This window comes from Pinus tabuliformis, chromosome 6, assembly GCF_031772625.1.
Source record: "Pinus tabuliformis cultivar Carrire ecotype Pingquan chromosome 6, CPIR1, whole genome shotgun sequence".
Lineage (NCBI taxonomy): Eukaryota > Viridiplantae > Streptophyta > Pinopsida > Pinales > Pinaceae > Pinus > Pinus tabuliformis.
In genome coordinates, this window is record NC_142292.1 from 1,791,371,361 (window position 1) to 1,791,381,357 (window position 9,997).

Here is a 9,997-nt window from a genome sequence, read left to right on the forward strand (position 1 = left end):
AAATTTAACCTTCACCAGATTAAAATTCTCCATTTTTGGGTTTGTGGAGACCATCGTATATCGCGAGCTGACAGGAAGAAATCCAATTAATCTCAGGTTGAGCTTATCTCTTTATTTTTTGGGTGCATGTTCTTATCTCTTATTGAGGCTAAGTATCCATCTATACTTCAAACCTAGAGATTGAATCCAATTATTCTCTGGAAGATTGATTACTCCTTTATGAAGTCACGGTGTGTTGTTAGGTACTCTTTGAAGTGAGACTAAGCTAACTTGCATCAAACTAATTCCATTCATCCTATGGTTACCATGTAATCCGTTCTAGTAATTGAAGTATGAGTTCCAAATGAGAATCAAATAATTCGGTTAATTGTGCATCCACACCTTGAGTTAAGCTTATCATTATGGCGTTGTTGTAGTTGGGACAGAGGTAGAAATATGGAGGAATAATAGGTTGAACCCAATAGGATTTTAATTGTAGAAGTGTAAGAAAAATTAGAAGTCTATTGAAGTAACATTGGTTTATGAGGGTCGAACTTTATCTTTGTCCTAAAGGAAGATGAATTCTATGTGGGATCTAGAGGGTATAGAAGTCAAAATTTATGTGCCAAAAAGGAGTTGAAATTGTCATTCAGGGTGGATGTGGGTAGAGTAGTTTATTTCTTGAACCAATATAAATAAATCAGATCAAACTTCAATCACCATCTAGAGATAAAATATTTCCTAGAATTTTCGCTAATTCTTGCAACTTGAGTTGGTCATTTTCTCTGCTATTTTCTCAACTAGGAGAGTGGGGTATTAAGAAATGTTTTCATATCCAAGTGATAGTGAATAAGCAGGCCAAATCATTCCATTATATATCTGGTGTTGAGGTTATCTACAAACTAAATGTGAATGTATTCCAAAGGGAAAAGAGAGGATTATGCTAACAAGTGTTTGACAAAACCTTCGACTTAGTTTTCCTTCATTCCTAGTTGATCATGACTTTTATTGCCAGAGAATGAATCAATGTCAACTTAAGATTTTCAACTTGAGATTGGCATATTTATTAATCCATTTGTCACACATCTCGAGCTTGATGTTATGTCTCTATTCCAATTTCCACTACTATTATGTTTTTCTTAAATATCATATTGTGTTTGTGAATCATATCATGAACTAGTTGAAATTTCGGTTTATGTGCTATCATATGTCTTAAAGAATGCACATACAACAGACCGTGCACCCACTTATTATGTGAAATGAAACTCAATGCAATAGTTTAATTCCTTTTTGAACATTTTGAAGATATATAAAGAACACCTTATTATTACCATAACATATCCTCTACAATCATTATGAAGATTCACGTAGAGAAAGTATGTATTTATGGGAAAAATATAAACTATATGTGGTCGAAGTGTTTGGCACAAATAGATATTTGTACAGAGTTGCCGAGGTAAAGTTGCTTACAGTAGTGCGTATAGAGCCTCTCTTCTATACAATGTTTCCTATAGGAATATGATACTATTATAAATGGTCTGTTCATAGGAATGCTTTACATTTGCTCCTTCAAATCAACTTTAGGGGTGTCCACTTGTTGCTTCTTTGTAAAACGGTCCATATCTTGTATCCTATTGTTGGTTAATGCATAAGAAGAGGTATTTGATATTTTTTTTATCAAGTCTTGAATGAGTTAGAGTCTTGAGTTTTCATGATTATCCCTAATCATTGCATTGTTATGTTGTAAGTAGGGAGAGTGATAGTCAAAACAAATTGATGTAAAACATGGATGAAACATTCATCAACTCCCTTACTAAAACAACAACAAAATCAACAAATCACTTTGCAAGGGAATACTTTCTATGCTAAAACAAGAGCAATCTTAAGAAAAGCATGATTTGGGACCGAAAATTGTTTCACTTGCAACAAATTTTCAATACATGGCTGTTACAGTAAAATCCATTTTAAACTTAGAAATAATTCTTCACTCCTCTCTAAGGTGGATCAATTAGATTGGAAGAGTTAGATTTGGGATTTAAAACTAGTCATGATTTCCTTAGCACAACAGAAGTATTTGAAGAACCCTTGTATAGGAGTCAAACTTCTAGTTCCTCATGTCTCAGTAGTATCATGATGTTGACTTTATATATACCCCTTTATAGTGACTGGATTATGAGGGGAGCCTTCATATTGATAATGGAGACCTTTTAGGATTTCGATAACATTGAGGCCCCTACCTTTTAGATGAAGTTAGATATTCTAGATGTCACGTCCTTAGTTAGACCTTATGAGTTCATGTTTGAGTGTGAGTGCGATGACTTTATGCTAGAGATGTTCCAACGCTTATTCAATATTAGGAAACATCATTATGACATAGTCATAACACACATGCAATCCCTTTTGTCTTCATGTATGGGAGGCCATGACGCCATTTCCAGGAAGTTGAAATCTAGATTGTTGGCCATTTAGAGGAGAGACAAATTGGTCTCACATTTTTCTTATGAATTAGATTAAAGGTTGGTTAAGAAAAAACATTGGTCTATTCATGCGATACTTTACCCTAGAGGATTTACAAGGGATTAGTGGTGACCACCCACACAAAAAGAATGATTTGAGGAGGAAGGGTATTTACTTAATTTACAAGGAATCTTGGGGACCTAAACCACTAAATATTGAGCAATTCAAAGGAGATGGGAGAGTTGGAGTAGGAGGAAGTTCCTTCTAACTTATAATATGGGGATTCTTCTTTGTATGAGTCCATAGGTTCATATGAGGATGCCTCTGAGGAGCATCAGAAGTTATGAGGAGTTCTTGATAGCAAGTTGGATATATATTGCAGTGTGTATGGTGAGTAGCTAGCGGACATTGTGGGAGACATTCAAGTGAATGAGTCACTAGTGAGAATTCAATGTCAATAGAAAATGGTGGGGCATGAGTCATACTAGGAGGATGATATGCACAGTATGAATGATTGGGCATTTTTGGAGAGCCATTTTGTGACCCATGATGAGCCGATGCTGAGGGAGGATGAGCAACAGTCCATTAGCTCAACCATTGGCAAGAAGCATATAGTTGTATAGATAACTAGTGGGGTGGTAGTATTTACAGACACTCGTCATCATGAGGTGTTAGAGCGTGACATCATAGTTCCATAGAAGGTTAGTAGATCAAAGCAGCTTAGAGTTTCCAGTCAGATGAGGGAGGATATTTTTGAGATGTTGATGCATCTATATTTGGGCCTACCTTATCATGAGGTGCAGGTGGACACACTGGAAGTTGACAAAGTTGAAGTACTTTAAGGGAGCAGCTCCCTCCAGGGGTACATAGACAGGGCTTGCAACACAAATTTCCCACTTAGGCCCATTATAGGAAGAGGGGTAGAATTTCTTAAACAAATCCAACTAAGGCACCAAAAATAGTAGCATGATTTGAGCTTGAACCAATGAAAACATAATATTCGTGTTCCATACATAGGTGTTCATGCATTCGATTCTTCTCATGGGAAATATTGGTGGAATATCATGAGTTGGTATCATATTGATGGTGCATCAATTTTAGAGAAGAGCATGTAATACTTCCGGAGCCCTTGTATGTTTGGGATACTACATGATCTAGTTGGCAACAGGGTGTAGGTTTTCCACTGATCAAAAGTTGAGTACAACATCAACATAATAGGATTGAACTTAGTTTATACCAAGGTTGGATTTGAGAGAGGTGATGAGTTTTTATTCGTTTGGTGGAGAAATGTTTATGAACAGAGAAAGGGGAAACATAGAGCCATGGGGTATGGCCAATGGTGAGTGGTCATGGGTGTTTTTGGATCTAGGGGGATCCATTCATGTTTGGTTAGCATGGAAAACTGACGTCCATACCTCTTCTCTCGATCTTTATTTCCTCGCAATATGGCTACCTTCATTCCTTAGGCATGATCCCTACAACCCAGTCATCTTTTGCTCAACAATTATTCACCAGATTCGTCTTTCCCTTCCAGCACACATAAGATTTTTCCTTAGGTGTTTTTCGTAAATCGTCATGATACTCCTCTTGTTGCTAATTCCATTGCTCATTGAATCTGAAGGTTCTCTTCCTCCACCGGTTCCAACCATTTAACTCGCCTAGGTGATGGGTTCAAACTAATTCTGCAACAGTTAAGAATTCCAAATCTTTTGTTTCCCCTCTAATGCTTTTTGTTGACCAAGGTTTTTAAATGTTTGTTTACTAGCGGATTTGTCTAAGCCTTGTCATCCTCTTGCTGCTAGGTTTTCTTTGCAGCACGAGAGATGTCAATTCTCCTCCCAATATACGGTGCCAGGTTACTCTACAAACCTCCTTATGCTCTGTTATTATTTTTTTTAAAGAGACAACTCTGTCACATTGCCCTACCATTTTCTCTTTTGTATTTTCTAAATGGGGTCCTTACTACCAGGACCATACAAACCCCTTGCAGTTCATCTAAGTTCTTGGAGAAAATGTCTATTGTTTCTTACAATAGTGTTTCTCTATTCCGATTTATGAGTGAATTACTTCCAGCGATGGCTCTATTTATTGTTAAATCACAGGACTGCTATGTTTTCATAGCTTTACACACACAGATTTATTTTCTTTAATAATTAATTTGGTACAATCATTTTTTCGTTCAAATGTAAAATTTTAATTTTCCTTTTGGGTTCAAATGTACAATTTTAATTTTAATTTTCCTTTTGGGTTTAATGCAAATATGGTCGTGGAAAATAGAGTCGCCTGACTCTGTTGGCCTTCTGAATTGCGGCTTAGTTTAGTAGACACCGATATAAGGTCTTCAGGAGCCCTCTGTTGATACCATGGGAGGAGTTCATAATGTGTGGGGACCAGATTCGATTTGATTAAACATCGTTGAAGCTCTTGTTCCAACATTTTTGTTCCTTCGCCTATTATCTACATGTGTGAATTTCCAATTTTTTTTCAAACTATTGACTGTTCACAACGAAATGTACGCAATTTACTTATTATTCTTTTATGTGTTCACTTGGGTTAGTATCATCTTGCATTGCTCCTTCTTAGGTGTTTTAATGAAAAAATGCTTATTGTTTATAATCTATATTTCTAAGTTTATTTTAAAAGAACGTACATATTTTTGTGACACCATTACACATTTCTTTCCTACTTAACTAATTCTGTTCTTGATTGAATTACAGAAATGGGTACTTCTATATATTCCTAACAAGAAATATGCACACCTATTTCTTTTTATTTCTTCTGTTTTCAGTTAGAAGCACCAGTCTATAATACAAAAACACAATAATGCACTAAGGAAAATTATGGTAACGTAAGTGCATCAACTATACCAACCAGAACTGGCAGTCTCTCGTCCCAACCTTCAGATCGACAATGACGTCCGAGTGTCCCCCAAGATTTCACTCTTCCAAAAGGTATAAATTCAACTCTCAATTCATCTAATCGCCAAACCGCAAGACCCCCGGTCCAGTTTAGAGACCCAAGTTGTGAGGATGTACTGAGGATTCCACTGGCCCAATTCCAGTTTGGGAATATCCTCATAACAACAGTACATTGTTCACATGCATAGTGTCACTGGCCCAAGTCCATCTTGGGAATATCCTCATAACAACAATACATTGTTCACATGCATAGCGTCACTGGCCCAAGTCTAGCTTGGGAATATCCTCATAACAACAATACATTGTTCACATGCATACTGTCCTATGTCTGTATACCATTTCCCTCTTCCCTCGTTCGTCCGACTCCCTCTCTCCTTTTTCCCTTGCCAAAACAAAGAGAAAAACTTCCTTGGAACTACCCTTTTCTATGGAGGAAAAGAGAATCAAGTGACCTAACTGTCTCGAGAGATTTTTTTTTATTCAGTTAATCATATATAAAATTTTCTTTTAATACTCAAAGACTTAACCAAGTCTGAGTCACTACATTTATTTGGTCTTCAACTTAGACCCAAATCGGTTCCAAAGTTTGTAAAAGTAAATAATGTCAAAGTTAAAACATAAATTCATGAACAATCTTATGAGTGTCACAATGTTATATTTAGATACATAATTAGTTTTAAATATAAATGAAAATGTAATTATTACATTGTATCTGATATTTTGGCCACCTTTATCCATGTTTTATTAGATTATATTAGCTAAAATATGATACTACAATATTATGTTTAACAATATATTTCCCCTCAATTGGTCCATTTCTTATTGTAATATATCTTTATGTTTAAAGTTTGAAAGTAAACCAACCGAAACTATAAAATTAACTAGGGTTGGGAAATACCCAGTAAAATGTAATAATATTACATTTAAATTAGTATTTCCCTCTACTCCTCCCTTTTATTGGTGGGGTAATAATAGATACTTGGTAACATATAATATTGTAAATTGTATTTTATCCAAAATTTTGCCTCACCTAATTTACTTTTTACTAAAAAAGAGTTCTTCATATGCAAGTGTCCATCATATGCAAGCTGTGGCACTTCTGAATATGAGGAGGAGGTTGAATCAATAGCAATAGTAAACACGCTACGATCTTTGGCTTTGGCTTTTTGCTAGACAAGAGCAGTACAGGAAGCTTCGAATGCCATGGTTCTTGTTACAGACTAGGCTGCAAGTGAGAGTGATAGAATCCAAAATAGACCTATCTCTATGAATGAGTAAGAAGGAATGTCAGTCGCCCCCACCTTCCTCTATTTGTTCCTGAGTCTAGTGGAGCATGGTGATGATAAACCCTCAACTAGTAGTCTCTTATAGATCCATCAACCAACCCTCAGTCGTAATCTTGGCCAGACATTATCACGTAACAATGCTGCTAATATTGATCGTACAATAATCAAACAACTTCACTGCATCGTGTCTGAAACTTGTCAGAGACGGGCAGACGGATGGGATGGCCTTCAAATGTGGTCAGAATGTCACCACGCATATTACACAGGTGAAGGCTTCGACTTCTTGTGTAGCAAAAGAAACGGTCCACCACTGCTTCTAAATTTGTTTGTATTACTTGAGGGACCTCACCAGATATATCAATCACTTTATTCTATCATCGCTCGTATTTCTTGGGAATCCTCCATCGAAATATATCACTAAATACATATTTCTACTACTTTGAAAAAACCATTCTATTTTACTTTCAACTGGTACACCTGTTTCAAATGGTATACCTCTTTCGAGGGATATGTTTGATATCTGATTGTATTCTTTCAAATCAAAAACTTTGGAATTTGGAATATCGAAATCCCGCCTCTACAATTTGGAATATCGAAATCCCAAGTAACCGGCATAAATATCTCTGTATTCCTTTGTTCGTCTTGCTTTTATAGATGCTGCTTCCACGTTTAAAATGTTGAGGTAGGGCAAAGATGGATGATAACCAACGATTATGAGTGAATTATTTCGTTCCTCCACTATCAATCGCTTTCTATTTCAGGAGTTCACTCAAGCTATGCCGAAGTTGTATTCTTTCATCGTCAAAGGCATAGAGATTTTCATCCTAGATACATACTTCACTGAATGAATCTAGTTCATATAAGTACATACACGGAGATATATAATTATTATTGTTTTTTAATTTAGTGGACTTTACTTTTTTATTATTTGTTTTTGATAATTTTTTATAATTTTAATTATGGGATAAGTCGTTCCTCTCAAATCAACTATCCTAAATGCCTCCGTATCATAACCTGTACCCTTACATATTTTATTAGAGGATTGAGTTAAGATGATCCATCGATTTGAATTGCATGACGGCTGCTAGCTTTCCCAACTGTACAAACTACTATCGCAGGTGAGTCAAACGTGTTTAGTTGCCCGTGCGTTTCGGTTTGGATAGCTAATCGGTTGCAACCGCTCAAGGCTGTCGGTTCAAGCTCAAGGCCGACCATTATGAAACAATGAAAACCACCTGCAAGAGCAAGAGCAAGAGCGGTGTCTTCAACGGGAGCTTTTGACATTGGAAATTTTATTCCTTATTTGGACTGGACTGGCTTGATTTGCAAGGTATCCTTGGACGGATGAAGGAGGCCAACAAAATATTCGGTTCACTCGCTGAGAAATTCATACATAACCATATGGAGCATCGCAAGGACTCATCCTCGGATGGCTAGCCAGGGGTTGAAGCAGAACATTGTAAAAGCAAGGACTCATCCTCGGATGGCTAGCCAGGGGTTGAAGCAGAACATTGTAAAAGCTTCGTTGATGTGCTGCTTCAGATCCAGAATGAGCAACAGGACGCCCACGACATGCGAGAAACCATCAAGGCAGTTATGTTTGTAAGCCTCTCGACCACCATTCCCTCTTTCAGTTTTCTAATTCATAATACTCAGTCACTCCACGCCTTCTACTAACATGAGAAATGAATTGAATTTGTCAGGACATGTTCGCCGCCGGAATGGAGACGACGGCCATTACCATAGAATGGGTAATGAGTGAGCTGCTCAGAAATCCCCATGCAATGAAGAGATTACAGGAAGAAATTGAATGTAAAGTTGGCAGCCATGGCAAAGTTAACGAGTCAGATGTGGCAAGCATGAAATACCTCCCCAATGTGGTGAAAGAGACTCTGCGATTATACCCGGGAGCGCCGCTATCGGCTCTTCACGAATCTATACAAATTATAAACTTAATTTCTACTCCCTATACATTTCACTTTCCGTTTGAAAATTATATTTAAATTATACATGGTTAAATAATTCTTATAATAAATAAATTAGAATTATAAACTTACAATAAAATAATCTATATATCTTAACATGCCAGAATTCTCCCTCTTAATTCCAGATAGGTCAAAATCCATTAAATTTTTTTAAAAAAATTACTTTCAAATGAAAGGTAATCAGGCCTTCTACTATTAAAAGAGTTTTAATATACAACGTCAACTTAATGCTAAATAATTTTCTAACGACCAAAATTGAAATATTGATACCAAGATCGAATACCCAAACTACTCCGGTTGCTAGGACTCTAAATGAATGGGAATTTTATTTTGTTTTATAAATAAATCAATCTTCGAAAGTATGATTTTTGTTTCAAAAGTATGTTTTCTATTTAATTTTAATTCAATTTATAATATAAAATATTTGTTGTCATAGATTATAAAACTACTCTGAAAGTAATCATAGGTAGTCATATCACCATTGAATATTGTATAGGGTACATGTGTATGACAAAGTTAACATTTTATAATTCAATATCATAATTTTTTTGTTTCAATTTATGTGATAAATGACATATTTTGTGTTTTTCTTTCAATTTATCATATAAATGATATATGTTGTGTTGCCATTATCGCAAACCAAACCAAATAGAAAAATATAATTTGAGGTTAAGATGGAAGTAATTAAATATAATTTGAGGTTAAGATGGAAGTAATTAAATATAATTTGAGGTTAGGATGGAAGTATTTACTGATTGATTTGATGCAAGTACTAATTGTCAGAAATTAATCCAGTTGCTGTCAATATCAATTAATTGTGTAAACACGCGCTGATATTGTAGTTTCTTTTTATTTTTTATAAAAAAAAATTTATTATTAATTATTATAATTAAAATTTTATAAAATTAGTTAGAATAATAAAAGATAAATTTTAATTTTAAAAATTTAATAAATAATTTTTAATTTTCAAAATATTTGATTTAACATAATAATGTCTAAAAAATTTAACAAATTTTATAGATTATTGAAAAATTTGAGAGACCATTTTTTTTTTACCATACACTGATTACAATATAATATGTTGGCAGGTATAATAAATAGTGTAAACCATTTTAAGATAATATAATTTCAAATACACATTAATATATCTTGTGTTTTTCTTTCAATTTATGAGATAAATGATATATGTTGTGTTTCCATTACCGCTAACCAAACCAAATAGAAAAATATATAATTTGAGGTTACGATGGAAGTACTTAAATATAATTTGAGGTTGGGATGGAAGTATTCACTCATTGATTTGATGCAAGTACTAATTTTCAGAAATTAATTTGGTTGCTATCAATGTCAATTAATTGTGTAGACACCAGTG

At 34.9% G+C, this 9,997-nt stretch overlaps 1 pseudogene; it reads left to right on the plus strand.

The window, feature by feature from the left end:
• The first annotated feature begins 8,069 nt into the window (after nucleotides 1-8,069).
• LOC149266173 (cytochrome P450 750A1 pseudogene) lies at nucleotides 8,070-8,643 on the plus strand (annotated as a pseudogene).
• Nucleotides 8,644-9,997: the final 1,354 nt, after the last annotated feature.